At 42.8% G+C, this 16775-nt stretch overlaps 1 long non-coding RNA gene across 1 annotated transcript; it reads right to left on the reverse strand.

The window, feature by feature from the left end:
• Positions 1-15550: 15550 nt before the first annotated feature.
• LOC133821248 (uncharacterized) lies at positions 15551-16469 on the reverse strand. Its single transcript, XR_009887408.1, has 2 exons — positions 16411-16469; positions 15551-15702 (listed from the first exon to the last, which is right to left on the reverse strand). It is a non-coding gene; the product is annotated as an uncharacterized LOC133821248 (long non-coding RNA).
• Between the last annotated feature and the right edge of the window lie 306 nt (positions 16470-16775).

Consider the following 16775-nt stretch of genomic DNA (forward strand, 5'->3'; position numbering starts at 1 on the left):
CCCCGATTGCTAACTTGTAATAACCATGTTTTTTGTTTTTGTAGAAGAGATGTCTCAGCCCGAGGATAGCCTGCGGGGCATAGACTTCGGGGGGAATCCCCCAGCAGGGCCAAGATTGAAAAGGCTCCGAGGGTCCAAGAGCACGGCTGGGGGCTCCACCAAATCTCCGGCAAAGGAGAAGGAAAAAACCCCATCATCCCAGGTCGGGGGGGCAATTCTTCCTGTTGCCGGAGCAGGACACATGCCCCCGCCGCCCCAGCGATCTCCATCAGCCACCCAGGACGTGGGAATGGAGGTCGGGACTCCGGCTGCAGTGGCCCCCGGCGTACGCATCACGGTCGACCCCCAGGATCTGGAGAAGATCCCAGAAGCCTTCCGGGGGACGGTGTATGAGTCGGCGAGCTACGCCGTCAACCATTTCTACAAGTTCAAAGAGAAGGAGTTTCGGGCTATTGAGACACTGAGCCCGGTCCTCGTAATAGAGTCATCGATGGACATGACCCTAACGGTAAGCTGCCCCATTCTTTTAAAGCTTTAATTCTCACACACCGCCTTATTCTTCCACTTAGCCAATTTATCTTCCATTTCTCGCAGGGCATCGCTGCCGTACACCGAGGCATCACTAGGACCAGAGCTCAGCTCGAGGAGATGAGGGCTGGACACCAGGCCGCTCTTCAGGAGGCTCAGGCGGTGAAAGATGCGCTGGCGACCTCGAAGGCCGAGTTAGAGAGGACCCGCTCGAAGGTCCAAGAGCTTGAGACATCTCTTGCCACCTCGCGAACAGACCTCGAGGCAGCGAAGACCGAGGCCCAGGCCGCCCTTGAAGCCGAACGGGCCACCTCGGAACAGTCCATGCAAGAACTGTTCTATCGTTGCTGGGCCCACAATCCGGAGGCTGACTTCTCTTTCATGCCGTCGAGTCTCTGGGCGCGCTTGTTGGTGAAGTTCCAAGCCCGCTTTGACAAAGAGGTGCCGCCCTCGGAGACTGGGGAAGCCTCTGGTGCGGCGGAGCAGGATGAGACTGCGACCTCCAATGGGCCGACTGACGGGGCTTAGGGCGCTTTTTCTTCTCTTTATTTTGAAGTATTTTATGTAATCCTTAGCACGAGGTATTTTTTCCTCGAGACAATTTGCCTTGCAATTTTAACTTATATATTTCATGTTTTTGGCTACAATACACATATTTTGTTTTTTGATAAACTTAGTTCGTGTTAACCGTTATTCATATCCCGAGCCCTTTAAGAAGAACCACGATCCATAAATTTAAGTTAACTTCTAAGTTTTATGACCCGGTTAAAACCAGGAGCTTATTTTGAAAACTTAGTTCGCGTCAACTTTTATCCATATCTCGAGTTCTTTAAGAAGAACCACGATCAATAAATTTAAGTTAACTTCTAAATTTTACGACCCGGTTAAAACCAGGATATGACTTAGTTGGCGTTAACCCTTATCCATATCTCGAGCTCTTTAAGAAGAGCAACGATCCATAGATAAGAATCAACATCTAAATCGTTAAGGAGACCTGGTTATATCCAGGTACCATATGCCCCCAAGTAACTGGGAAAGGGTCTTTCGTGGTTAGTTTAAGATTACACTTGCAAATAAAAGGAAAAACTTGATTTTTATTAATAGATAAAAAGTGGCCTTCCAGGCCTTACAAGTGGATCATTGATAATATTTCTTCAAGTGGATGGCGTTCCAAGTCCGCGGGACAGCCCCTCCATCAAGTCGAGCTAACTTATAAGTTCCTTCCTTGATGACTTCAATGACCTGGTATGGTCCTTCCCAGCTCGGTCCCAAGACTCCATCTTTGGGATCTTTCCCGGCCAGGAAAACTCTCCTTAGGACCAAATCGCCAACGCTAAAGGTACGTTTTTTGACTTTAGTGTTGAAGTAGCGAGTGATCTTTTGCTGGTAATGGGCGAGCTGGAGTTGCGAATCCTCTTGCCTTTCATCGATAAGGTCTAGGGAATGGCATAGGAGCTCGTGGTTCCTATCTTGGTCGTAGGACTGGATTCTATGCGACAGAACTTTAACTTCCACGGGGAGGACTGCTTCACTCCCAAAGGTTAGGGAGAAAGGAGTGTGACCCGTAGGAGTCCGATGCGAGGTCCGGTATGCCCAAAGGACCTGGGGGAGCTGTTCTGGCCAGACCCCCTTTGCCTCATCTAGCCTCTTCTTGAGGTTCACCTTTAGAGTTTTGTTGACAGCCTCGACCTGGCCGTTTGCTTGAGGATAGGCCATAGAGGAGAAGCTTTTCACAATTCCGTGCCTTTCACAAAACTCGGTGAATAGGTCGCTGTCGAACTGAGTGCCGTTGTCGGAGACAATTTTCTTCGGCAGGGCGAACCGACAGATGATGCTTTTAACCACAAAGTTGAGTACCTTCTTCGATGTTATTGTTGCCAACGGCTCTGCCTCGGCCCACTTAGTAAAGTAGTCGATGGCTACCACGGCGTAACGGACCCCGCCCTTTCCGGTAGGTAGGGCGCCTACTAAATCTATCCCCCAAACGGCGAATGGCCAAGGGGCTGAGATCATTTTCAGTTCGATTGGAGGAGCTCGGGCAACCACAGCGAATCGCTGGCACTTGTCGCACTTTTTCACATATGAAATCGAGTCTTTGGACAGAGTTGGCCAGTAATAACCTTGCCTGAGAACCTTTAAGGCCAGGCTTTGCCCCCCAGCATGGTCTCCGTAGAATCCTTCGTGAATTTCCTGCAGGATGGCCTGTGCCTCACCTGGATGAACGCACCAGAGGAGAGGTAGGGAATGTCCACGTCGGTACAACACACCATCGACCAGTGTGTACCTCGGAGCTTGATACAAGACTCGCCGTGCATCGTTACGCTCTTCGGGCAACTTGCCCTCGGTGAGATACTCAATGACGGGAGTCATCCAGGTCGGCCTAGCATCAATCATCTCGACCTCTGCCCAATCTCCTTCTATACTTGGTTTTTTCAAGAATTCTATTGGCACCAACCCCAGGGTTTCTGTCTCTCCCGAGGTGGCAAGTTTGGCGAGAGCATCTGCGTTGGCGTTCTGTTCCTGAGGTATCTGCTCGATCGATCCTCGCTCAAATGCGGACAGCTCAGTTTTTACCTTTGCCAGATAGGTGGCCATCTTGGGCCCCCGCGCTTGATATTCGCCCAGCACCTGGTTTACCACGAGCTGGGAGTCACTGAAGCACTGGACGGAGCTCGCCTTTAACTCCTTAGCTACCCTCAGCCCAGCTAACAAAGCTTCGTACTCTGCCTCGTTGTTAGACGCCTTGAACCCGAACCTTAGCGCCGAGTGGAATCTATGTCCCTCGGGGGATATTAGAATGATTCCGGCCCCGGAGCCGTTCTCGTTAGATGAACCATCAACGAAGATCTTCCACGACGAATGTGGCGAGGTGTCTTGAAGTAGGCCTTCTGATGGATCCTCCTGGAATCCCGTACACTCTGCCACGAAGTCAGCCAATGCCTGACTTTTTATGGCAGTTCGTGGAGTATAGAAAATCTCGAACTGACTGAGTTCGATCGCCCACTTTAACAAACGTCCCGATGCTTCAGGCTTTTGCAAAACCTGCCTTAGAGGCTGATCGGTCATGACGTGTACCGAGTGGGACTGGAAATACGGTCTGAGCTTTCGCGAGGCTGTGATTAGGCAAAACGCCAATTTTTCCATCAGTGGGTACCGTGACTCTGCTCCGAGGAGTCTCTTGCTGATGTAGTAGACTGGCTTTTGAACTTGGTCCTCTTCTCATACTAGCACGGCGCTAGTTGCATCCTTAGTGACGGCCATGTAGAGGAAAAGAGGCTCTCCTGCCCTGGGCTTGGACAGCACGGGCGGTTCAGCCAGATGCACCTTCAGATCGAGGAATGCGCTTTCGCACCCTACTGTCCACTCAAACTTCTTGTTTCCCCGGAGCAGGTTGTAGAAGGGCAAACACTTGTCGGTTGACTTGGAAATGAACCGGTTGAGTGCTGCCACTCTTCCTGTGAGGCCTTGGACATCTTTCCACGACCTGGGGGAAAGAAGCTCGAGCAGTGACCTGATTTTGTCGGGGTTCGCCTCGATTCCTCGGGTATTGACTATGAACCCTAGGAATTTCCCCGATGCGACACCGAACGTGCATTTCTGAGGATTGAGCCTCATGCCGTATTCCTGTAGTATTTTAAAACATTCTTCCAGGTCGGAAACATGGTTGTCGGCAGTCTTTGACTTGACGAGCATGTCATCAACATACACCTCCATGTTCTTTCCGATCTGGTCCGCGAACATTCTGTTTACTAGCCTCTGGTAGGTAGCTCCGGCATTCTTCAGGCCAAACGGCATGACCTTATAGCAATAGACATTCGTTGGGGTCATGAAGCTGGTATGTTCCTGGTCTGCCGGATTCATCGCGATCTGATTGTAGCCTGAGTACGCATCCATGAATGACATGAGCTCGTGCCCCGCCGTAGCATCCACCAGCTGATCGATCCTTGGCAATGGAAAGCAATCCTTGGGGCAGGCTTTATTCAGGTCGGAGAAGTCAATGCAGGTCCGCCATTTCCCGTTTGGCTTTGGAACTAGCACAGGGTTGGCGACCCAGATTAGAAATTTGGCTTCGCGGATAAAACCACACTTTTTGAGCCGGGCCACTTCTTCTTCTAGGGCTTCAGCTCGGGTTGTTCCTAAACGCCTTTGCTTTTGAGACTTGGCAGGAACGCTTTTATCCAGATGGAGCGTGTGCATGATGACACTCGGGCTGATCCCCACCATGTCCTCGTGAGACCATGCGAATACGTCCAAGCTATTCTTCAGAAACATAATCAGCTCTGCCTTTCTCTTGTCGCAGAGGTTCTTCCCAAGCTTAACCGTCCGTGATGGATTTTGTTTATCAATGTTCACCTCCTCGAGCTCCTCAATAGCCTGGAGCTCGGATCTGTCCTCGCCTACTCGGGGGTCAATGTCCTCACTCAAGGTGATCTTTTCCTCTTCGGGATTCTGAGGTTTTTCAATCTCAGGAGCCGCCAAGGGTCCCTGAGATTCCTCCTCGCTCTGAATGGCCATTGCCAGCTGCCCGGGTTTAGACTTTCCCTTCATGGAAATGTTGTAGCATTCCCTGGCAGCGAGCTGATCGCCCTTGATGGTGCAGATTCCTGTTGAAGTAGGGAACTTCATGGCGAGGTGTCGAATGGAAGTGATGGCCTCGAAAGCTATGAGCGTAGGTCGGCCCAAAATGGCGTTGTAGGCAGCGGAGCAGTCAATGACCACGAACTCAAGTAGCTTGGAGACTGTCCGAGACTCTTCTCCTAAGGTGATCACCAGCTCGATCGTCCCTATCATTGCCGATCCTTCTCCCGAAAAACCATATAGCATCATGGAGGTCGCCTTTAGCTCGGCGACGGTTAGACCCATCTTTTCTAAGGTGGATCGGAATAGGAGGTTCACCGAGCTTCCTTTGTCCACCAACACTCTCCTCACTTTCCGGTTGGCGAGCTGGACTGCTACGACCAAGGGATCATTATGGGGGAATTGGACATGGCCTGCGTCTTCCTCCGTAAAAGTAATCGGTTGCTTCTCTAACCGCTGCTGTTTTGAATGACGCTGCTCCGGGACGAACTCCGCTCCGTTGTGGGCCTTTAATTCATTCACATACCTCTTCTGGGCGCCTCTGCTCGTGCCAGCCATGTGCGGTCCTCCAAAGATGGTGGATATCTCTCCCTCGACCACGGGAGGAGGGACGTCCTGATCTACCCGAGGCCCGGGCTGACTGGCTGGGACTTCTGGAGCGGGTCGACCCGCTGGGACCCTGTTTCGTGAATATTGCGCCAAGGGGCCTGCTCGGATGAGAGTCTCTATCTCATCTTTTAGATGCCTGCAATCGTCGGTATTGTGGCCGACGTCGTTATGGAAACGGCAGAATTTTGAAGTATCTCTCTTTCCCTTGTGGTGTTTCAATGGCTCCGGCCTCTTCCAGGGGACCCGAGCAGCGTTGGCCAGGAAGATACTTTCACTGGACTGGGTGAGCTCGGTATATGTTGTGAACACGGGCTTGAATTTATCCACAGACTTATTCTTCTTTTGACCGTGCTGGCTGTTTTCACCATTTCCCTTTCTTTTGCCACCACCGGGCTGGTTGTTCTGCGCGACCTCGGGGATCGCCACCACGATCTCTGTCCCCGTTCCAGCGGGCTTCTCGGGAACCTGGCTGGTCCCCGCGGCTGAAGCTTCAGCTTCTTCTAAGTTTATCCACTCTTGGGCCCTGTTAAGGAATTCGTTAACCGAGCTGACCCCCTTCCTCTGAATATCTTTCCACAGGTCTCCCCCGACCAGGATTCCGGTTCTCATGGCCATGAGCTTGGAGCTATCATCTGCGTCCCTCGCTCGAGCAGCGACATTCGCGAATCTGCTCAAGTAGGCTTTCAGCGTCTCACCGGGCTGCTGTCTCACGTTAGCTAGGGAATCGGCTTGGACTCGGGCGGCCTGGGAGGCGCGGAACGCCCTTTTGAAGTCAGCTGAGAAAGTCTTCCAGGAGTTGATTGACTGCCTTTTACTCTGCTTGAACCACTGCCTGGCAGGTCCAGTCAGTGTGGAAGGAAAGATCAAGCAACGCAGCTCCGGGCCAATGTTATGGGCCATTATTAGGGTGTTGAACATCCCTAAATGGTCCGACGGGTCCCCGTCCCCGTTGAACTTTGACAAGTGAGGCATACGGAAACCAGATGGGTATGCCGTCGCTGCTATGTTGGGGGCGAAGAGTTCCATTTCGTCGCCCGAATCATATTCGTCTTTTTCTTTTTCTGATAGGAGCTTCCTCATCAGTTCCTCCATCTGAGTTAGGCGCTCGAGGGTTTGGTCCTGAGATCCTGGGTTATTCCGGGGCTGTTCAACAGCTCCGGACCCATTGTACATATTAGGTGGGTTGTCGCCCCTCCTATCTTGAGATAGGTTATTTGGGACATTCCCTCCGTTACGTACTTCGGATCGGACTCCCGCCGAGCGGGCCGGGCTACCATCTCTAGCTTGATCCGCTGAACTCAGTCGCTGACTCAGGTCTCCTTCGGAGAGATCACTCCAGCGGCTGCCGGTCCACTGACTCCTGCTGGATAGGCTTGGAGTGCGTCTTTGGCGGTGGCGACCTGATCCTTCTCCCGGCACCCTGCTACGCCAGGAAGGTCCGGCTGATGGCGGGTCCCTCCTACTACTCCCGTAAGCCGAGACGTCTCGGACGGGCTGAGGGGACGGATATCTGATTGGAGAAGGAGGATGCCTGACTAGGGAGGCGATCCTAGTTCTGTCTGGACGGATCAAATTTGGTGAGGGCCTTTCGGCCCTGCCAGCTTGCTGGTCCCGCTCTGGGCGAGCTGGACGAGGCGCAGGACGGTCTTCTGGGACGGGCTGACGTCGCTGGCCCTCCCCGGATCTCTTTCGGGAATTTCCTCGAGCTCTCCTGGGCGTTCTCGAGGAAGGTTGAGAACTAGGAGTTGACGTCCTGACCGAACGGCTGTATTGCTGTTGTCTGGTCCCAGGCATTTCCCTGAAGTTTGCCTCTTGATGGTGCGATGAAGGGGTGGAGTTGGCTGCAGGAAGTCTATCCGAACGGCTATGCCTGGGCCGATTACCCCGGTGAGACTTAGGAGCCTCACCTTGCCTCTCTCCAACGTTAACGTTGGTTGTGAGAGGGGGTAGTCGGGCCAGAATATCCTGGATTTGTCGACCGGCTGCTGCTAACTGGCTCCTCAGTTGAGCATTTTCCATCTCCACCGCAGTATAATAACACGGGTTCGGATTAGGTGGCCGGGGCGCTGAGCTACCAGTGTCGTCTTGGCCCGCCGGCTGCTTTCCTGGCCTCTGTTGGACTTCAGGAATTTGTTCATCAGGGATGGCAATATGGTGGGCCTCCTGCCCATCCTGCTGCTCTGTTTCGTTGCCATGCCTGGATCGAGTGGTCACCATAGTTGGATGTTTGTGGCAGCACTAATTGAACTTGCTCTCAATGAAAGCACCAAACTGTTGACGCGGTTCTTCGCCAACAGGTAATTAAGAGAAGGAGAGAAAGGGATTAGTGCTGAAAGTAGAACCGTCTCAGATAGGAAATCTTAGAGGATGAACTAAGTGACTCAAGACACGTTTTTAAGTGGTTCAAAGGTTAAAATCCTTCTACTCCACTAGTCAATATTATTGATCTATTCTGGGTATTTGGTTACAAAGTATATATCTCTCCAGATACTATTTTTTCCAACCCCTATCAACTCCCAGGGTCTCCATATTTATAGGAGAAGGCACCTGGAAGTTGGTAAGGAGGTCATCCCGTGATCTTCTTATTTTTCATATCAACTCGGTGACATTCATGATTAATTCCTAAACCTTACACATAAGTATGGTCAAATCGATAGATAAGGAGATAATGGGCCGCACGGCCCAACCCAGCCGTGGGTGTCTGAATACGCACGTTCCTGCTGCGTGTCCGAGAAGTCAGGGAGATATCGGACACGTGATGTCAGATATAGGCACGTTTATCTTGCGTGTGTTGACTTTACAAAGGGTCAGAGATCCATGAGAAGCTCGTACCACGAGCTGCTCCCCTGACCCGACCTCCAGCCTTCAGACTCCTTCCCCCAGTCTTGGGCAACCTTGGCGAGTCCTTGAGGATACCTCGAGATAATAGAGTACGACCTCGAAAACAGGAGCTCCGGCCTGGGGAAATTTACGGACTAACCATGATTAGTCCGAGGCTCGTCCTGCTAATCAGCCCGTGGGAAAACCAGGGCGTACAGGTATAGTTCTAGGTTTTAGTTTAGATTTGTATTTTTTTTAAATTAAATTTTATTTAAAATTAATTTAATTTATTTTTATTTTAAAATATATTTTTCATTATTTATTTAATTCATTAATTAATAAAATATGATGATATTTTGGTCATATTTAAAAAAAGTTTGACCAAAATATGGTCGAGGGTACTCTTTTGTTCCATTTTGCAAAATGCAGGGTCCAAATTATCATTTAACAAAACACAAGGTTCGATCGGTAACTTTTTGCAAAACACAAGGTCCAAAATGGTATTTACTCATTTAATTATTATATTGTTTTAATTTTATTTATTTAATTAACTGATAAACAATGAATTAATTTATATAATCAAAGGGTATTTTGATCATATTCAAAAAAAGTTTGATCAAAATCAGGTTCAGGGTATTATTTTGTTTCATTTTACAAAACACTGGGTCTAAATTTTTATTTAACAAAACAGAGGATCTGATCGGTAACTTTTATATAACATATGGTCCAAAATAGTATTTATCCAATTGTTGACTGCGTTTTTAGCCAACGACGTGAGAACGTCAAATACGACAAGCCTTCAAGAGAATGTAAACGACAACAGACGGTATAAACAAGAAAAGTAAATAACACACATGATTTTTATAGTGGTTCAGCCCCAATTGTCGGTAATAGCCTAATCCACTTAGAGTTGTGATTTATAGACCTATACTCAAGATCAGATGGACTGAGCCAACTGAGTTTCTTCAGTACAGATTGTAAAAATACAAGAGTTCTCTCAAATATCAGCACTTTCTCTCTCTAGAATACACAGACCCAATTTTCTCTCTCTAGAAAGAAGAAGCAGCCAAAACCCCTCTCTAATCCCATAAGCTCTCTATTTATAGGCCTGGGATCCTCAACTGATATCCCCTTTCGATAGGGATATTTTATTATTCATCTTATATTTATATTACAATAAATGTTTAAAATACAACTGATTCCTCAATTTGAGTGAGGAGTGAGAGATTCCCGGGTGCCTAGACCAATTCTTGCTAGAGTCGTTCTGGGGACTTTGACGTAGTCTCACATGCATGTTGATTACTCCTTCAAGCTTTCCTTGGACCAAAGGTGGTATATGCATGGCTCTCCTCGGACCAAAGGTCATGCAAACTTGGCTCCTCACCTTGGGTAGGTCCGAGGCAATTCTCTTGTTTCTCACCTCGGACAACTTTGAGCATACCTCCTCCATTCAAGGTCCCTTCGGACCTTTGTTGAGTCCCAAAGAGGGTGTGTTTTAATAATTAAACTCGCAAGTGCACGAATCATTTCGGAATATAATGTTCATGTAAGTACGAGGTCGAACCCATGGGAGTTGACTAACATCAAAAGAAACTATTTCAAACAAAGCAAGAATATTCTAACCTAGTTCCAAATATTTGATGAGATTTTGTTTTAGAAAAATAAAACACAAGTAATAAAAAGATTTAAGATTAAATAGAAAAATTGTTTTCAAATGAGATATATAAAATAAGATTATTAAGATTTTAGAATCCACAAAATGCAAGTTCAATAGTATTTATAAGTATATTGATTCCCAAGTTTTAATATAGTTGAAATAAATCATACTATATATTTTTTTCAAAATATATTTTCTATTCAAGCACAAGTTACTCTTTCAAAAAGGTAGGATTTTTCTTCACTTTTATAAGATATAATTTCTAAGTATTAGTTGTGTTACAACCTAATGAAACTACAAAAAATCAAAGAGATTATGTTTAGGCAAAATATGATACTTATGCTCTAAGAATTAGATGTAAACAATTTAATGAAAAACATTTAATCAAAGAATATCATATTTTTTTGCATAATGAAGAACTAAGTGTAATATGCTTTAACACTCAATAATAGATGAAAAATGCATATCATTGATAGAAAAATCCATAAACAATGTTACACAAATGGGAAATCAACATACAATAAAAAATACTATCTAGTTACATTTTGCTTCATCATCATCTTAATAACCTTTGAAAAAGATTAGAAGCTCATAACTAGATAAAAATTACAAAATAACATACTTGACATGCTCTTCAAAAGATGAAAATGGTAGAGAGAAAATAGTGAAAAGAAGAGAGAAAAATATGTGTAGAAGATGATGAAAAGATGAAGAAGAAGAGCCCCCCAAATGGTCTTACAAGACTCTATTTATAGGCAAAATATGGAGATTAAATTAATCAAATTAAAATAAATAAATTGATTAATTTAATTGTGTTGGGAAGTGGTAGGATAAATAGAGTAAGTGTAAGAGTATTGGAAAGATGAAATGTTTGGTTGGGTAAAAGATTAGTGAAAAGCTAGGGTAAAAAAAATAAATTAGGAATGTTTATTTAGGTAAGAAAAATAGGGAAGAGTGAATTGATATTTGGGTGAAAAATATTGGGAATAAAAATATAATTTTTGGCATTTTGGTCTTTTTGTGGCTGTTTGGCAAGGTTGACTTGGGCCAGGCGGCAATGTGGCATTTGGGCCTAGGCTGGCCCACGTTGGGGCTGGATGGCTGAAATGGGCAGCCTTGGGCATGGACTGCTTGCTGAAATGGCTGAAGGATGCTGAAGGCTGGAGGTGGTTTCGGCGTGATGGATATATGCTTGCTTCAGGGGGTATGGTGATATATGCTGAGGAAAGAACCATGGGCCTTTGACTACTTTGTTGATGGTCTTGGGAGTTATTGCTTGGAGATGTGCCAGGCGTGGGAGTCAGATTGATGAACTTGTGAAGGCTGGTGGAGTGGAGTCTATGCTTGATGTGTTGGGCCTGGGCAGGTGGTAGGGAGTGGCTTTTGGGCCTTTGAAAAATGCCACTTCCTTGCTTTCCTTTTACAAAAATGCCATTTTTTCACCATTCTTCTTGTTTTTCATACAAAAAAAAATTCCCTATAAAACAAACATAAATTAAATTAAAACTAAATATTTTCAATAATTAAATATACAATAAAAGTTCAATGAAAATATTAATTAAAATTTAATTTACTTAAACATTTAAGCTCAAAATTGCATATTTTTACTCCTAACTTAACAATATTAATTTTAAATAATTAAGCCATAACATTTTACAATAATATAACAATAAAAATACACAAAAATGTATAAAATTAAAATAAACCTAATAAATTCAAAATTACTTAAAAAAACTTAATAAATCAATTAAAAACTCAAGAATTAAGCAACAATTAGCACATAAAAAGTGGTAAAATAACTCTATTTTGTAGAGTTATCAACCTTGTGGCCTTCTCCTCGGACCAAGGTGGTCCGAGGCATCCTCCTCTTGCCTTCTCCTTGGACCAAGGTGGTCCAAGGCATCCTCCTTGACATCTCACCTTGGACAAGCCTGAGGCACTCCCCTTTAGCATCTCCCAACTATGTCCGATCGGACATTGTGTAGGCTCTCCTTGGCAAAATCTAAGTCTCCATTCTTGGCTTGCATGGGACTCCTCCTCCTTAGCTACTTCCCTTGGACACGTTCAAGCCAACACTTAGGAAACCTTGGGAGGCTTACCTCAAACACACCCTTGGGGTCTCCTAGGACCACATCCTCCTTGGGGTCTCCTAAGACCACTTTCTTGAGTTCTCCTAGGATCACTCTCTTGGGGTCTCCTAGGACCACATCCTCCTTGGGGTCTCCTAGGACCACTCTCCTTAGCCTCCTAGGATGCATTCTCCTATCTTTTGGGTATAACACCAATTAATAATAATGCAATATAATATAAAATTGAGTTTATACATTTTTTACCATGTGTTTTGTCTCATTACCTGTCTACTATGTGTTTTGATAAATTACTTTTAAACTTTGTGTTTTGTAATATAGTTCCAATAGACACATTAAGGTATATTCGTCTTGTGTAGGGTAGCAACTCTAGAGGTATCTTCTCTCTCTTTGATCAACATGTCAACAGTTTTCTTTTATGTAACATTTCGATAAATATATATATATATACAAGAGTTTGATTTGTTTAGAATTTGAATATAATTAATCCAAGTTCTTTAATTATAATTTTTTTTTATAATCCAAGTCCTTTAATTTTTAAAAAATGATAACTAAATATCACATAATCAAATTTAAAAAATAAAAAAAACCTTATATAATCTAAAACTAAACAAATGAAACAACCATTTAGAAGGGGATGCTATATTTTCAAGAGAGATTTTCATTTTGGTATCTGAATTATATGTTTACTGAGTTAATATACTAGTTGAGTATGTTTACTTAGCTTTTGAACAACTCAAGTCAGCTTTCAATTTTGATGAACAAAAAATTAAATATAATTGTTATGTTTTTGTTTTGAGTTGTTAGTTTGGTGAATTATTTGTGATTTTAGTTCAATTTTTTTTTTATCAAAATTGAGTTTAGGGCACATAGTACAAAAATGTATAAACCCTTTAAAATTTAATATTCAATCAAATCTGAGGGCATTATAGTCATATTAAAAATAGTTAAACTAAATTCGATTGGAGTATTATATTTGTACCCCAAAATTTGACTAAGACGCCTCATTTTTATTAAAAATAATATATAATATAAATTTTTTCAACTTATGCTCATATTTTTCTATTTTTTAAAAATACATGTAAATAATATATAATAAATATTTAAATAAAATAAAAATTAAAACAAAAAATATATAAAAACTTGTTAAACTATAAGTTTTTTCCTAAAAATTATACATCATTTAAAAAAAAATTATAAAAACTTTCTGATTCGGGGTTTACGCCGTAATGGTAATGAATATACACCGGCGAAGATAAAATAAAATTATTGAAATTAACAAAAAAAATTAAAGAATGTCAGAAAAAACTATTGAGAAAAAGTGTTCAAAATGATTTTAAAAATTAATTTTTTTCAATTAATAGGGTGCTTATATATAATGCCCCAAACCGATTTTATAGTACTTGTTTGGGTCAAAATATTCCCCCCAAATCTTTTTTTTTAATTTGATTTAATTGTGGATTCCAAGTTTAGTTCATTGTTGATGAAGACCACCTGAATCGTACACATTTTGTTGGCATGGCCAACGACATAAATGTGTTCTTCATTAGAATGAGTAGAGAGAACAAATGGGGTGTACCTACAAAAGACACTCTGATGTTTAAATCAGCACAATGCTCTCTCACTCAATCCTTAATCTATTCAAATTTTAATTGAACTAAAGTCCAAGGTCCCAAAATTTGGTTCCTCTTCTACTATGTATAGAAAAAGTAAACTAAGAGGAAAGTTAGAAAAGCTTATCAGGATTGGTCCACATGTCTTCCTTTTACTAACTTCCTTCCTCTCCTTTTCTCTTTTTCATCTTATGAGCTCAGATGCTCATTGGTCTATTCAATCACAATGAGCTCGGAGTCATCAATCTGTTCAATCATGTTGAGCTCAGAGTTTATCAATCTATTCAATCACATTGAGCTCAAAGTTCATCAATCTGTTCAATCACATTGAGCTCAGAGCTCATCAATCTGTTCAATCACATTGAGCTCAAAGTTCATCAATCTGTTCAATCACATTGAGCTCAAAGCTCATCAATCTGTTCAATCACATTGAGCTCAGAGCTTGTAACGTCCCAAATTCCCTAATAAGGCTTAGTGCCTCGATTAGTGTGTCAGGAGGGCATAAATGGATTAATATGTGAATTCAATTGAATATATGTGTGATTATGCGACATTTATGAATTATATTGTGATATGAATACTTATGCATGTTTATGTGTATTAAATATGCATGTGGACCTGTTTTCGTTAATAAGGCATTTTTGTAATTTTGACCAGTTAATGATATAATTGTAATTATGTGTGTTATGTGATTGAGACCACATTATTATGTTGATATATTTGCGATATTCGGCACGAGACGATCCTAGTGAGCGAGTTGGCGGAAAAGTCACAACAAGGTCAAATACCCGGCTCGGGGTGAGCCTAGGGGTATTTTAGTAATCTAGTACGTTGTCGGGGTTTATCGAGTAATGGGAAGTTATTTGGTGATTATTTGGGTATGTCAGGGTTAGTTGGGAGTTTAAAGTGTTATTTGAGGTTTAGTGGGAAATGTGGCAAATGACAATAATGCCCTTGGGGGTTAATTAAGAAGCTTATTGGAAGGAGGGGTATAATGGTCTTTTGACCATTAGCTAAAGCCAAGCTAGGCAGAAGCCTCTCATTCACGTTCAAGGCATTTCTTTGGTTATCCTTTGGTCATCTTCAAGGCTCTTCCAAGGACACCACCTCTAAGCCAAGTTTTGGCTTGAAATTGAAGGAGATTTCTAGGGAGATTCAGAAGATTCGAGGAGATTGGGAGTTGTGGGAGTCTTCACTAGTTAAGGGATTCAAATTTTTACAGCTCAAGGAGTTAGGGTGGTGTTGATGGTGGTTAGTTACTAGCAAACCCTTATGAAGCTCGGAATCAAGCTTGATACTCAAAATTAGAATTGGATTTTCGGAATTTTTGGGTTATACCGTTAGGGCTCGGGAGTAAGGATCGCGCTCGGGATCGCCATACGGTATCTACTCGGGACTCCAGGTAATAACACTGCACCTTGGTTGTGATTAGGGCTCAGGCCCCTATTAATGAATAAGACTATAAATATTCATGTGATTGTAACACCATCACTTATTTTAGTTAAAATCATATCTGAGGTGTTACGTTTTAAAACTATATCATAATTTATTACTGCGGAAGTCTGGACATTTTTTTTTTTGAAAACTTATTTCACATTATTTACATTAAACATAAAATGTGTCTCAAACATATTATACATAAGTATTAAATAACCCAATTTTTTTTCAAAACATAACTTCACACTTTATTACAAATATCACATTGGTAAACTGAAATAACCCACAAAAGGTCGATGTGTTCATATGTACAAATCAGGGTCAGGACCATGCTTCAGTTCTCCTTATGTCATTCACTCATTTCTTTCTCTACCTGCAACACAAGACAACTGTGAGCCTAAAGCTCAGTTAGCAAAGTAATGCATGCAATGCTAATGATTACTCAATGTCAAAGGACATACACAACTTCTTTTTAAATTTTTGGGCCCCTTAATATTGTGCACACTGTTTGAATTGGTCAATGCCTGCAGGGCTTGTTACACATATAATATAAAATTCCATGGGTTCTCCTCCAGCTAGCCATCACCACAGTAGGGCACATTAAAAACCTTATTCCATCGTTGCCTCGTCGGGCTCAAGAGTTAAGGCGGCCACACACTGTGGTGTCAATACATATAAAAATAACTCATATGGAGGAGAAATAAAAATGGAAACATGGCAAACAATATAATTGGTTCACTAAAACCTAGCCCAAATTATTGGGCTGCCACTATAAGCCTCCATTTACACTTATTAACACTTTCATTTGCCTTTTCAAAACAGTGGCACTGAACTTAAACTTCTTATTACAACTTGCTTTTATGTTGCATAAAACTTGCTAAGGCATCATATAATTAATCATCATAATATCATGCATGGTCTTATATCATACAATAATTCACCATATCACTATTATGCCATGCCTACAAATTTATGATGAAGTGTCAATGTATGTTAATACCACTTACTCACAAAATATTCATATAATGCATACTTTCACATAACATATAATCCTTGTGTTGCAGTTGAGTACTTTACTTACCTTCTGTCCAAAATATATTTCACCATGTAACAAGTGGTGTCTTAGGTGTTGATGTGCTTACCCTGACAATGGCATGGATTTTTCATCATAATGATGGCAGTAAGACATTGAACTATCATTTAAAAATACCCATAAAACATCATATCAACTTTCACATCCAAATCATGCCTAAAATGCCTTAAACCACCTAGATCGAGCGTTAGATTTATCTTAGACACTTAGAGAAATTTTGACAGAGTTTCCCCTTAATTTTAGCTATCCCCAAATATCAAAATCAATCAGTAATCAACATCAAATAACCTACCATAATCATATATCCCAATTACCAACATAATTCATCACAAAGTTATCATATACCGATTTTG

The sequence above is a fragment of the Humulus lupulus genome, chromosome 3, assembly GCF_963169125.1.
Source record: "Humulus lupulus chromosome 3, drHumLupu1.1, whole genome shotgun sequence".
Lineage (NCBI taxonomy): Eukaryota > Viridiplantae > Streptophyta > Magnoliopsida > Rosales > Cannabaceae > Humulus > Humulus lupulus.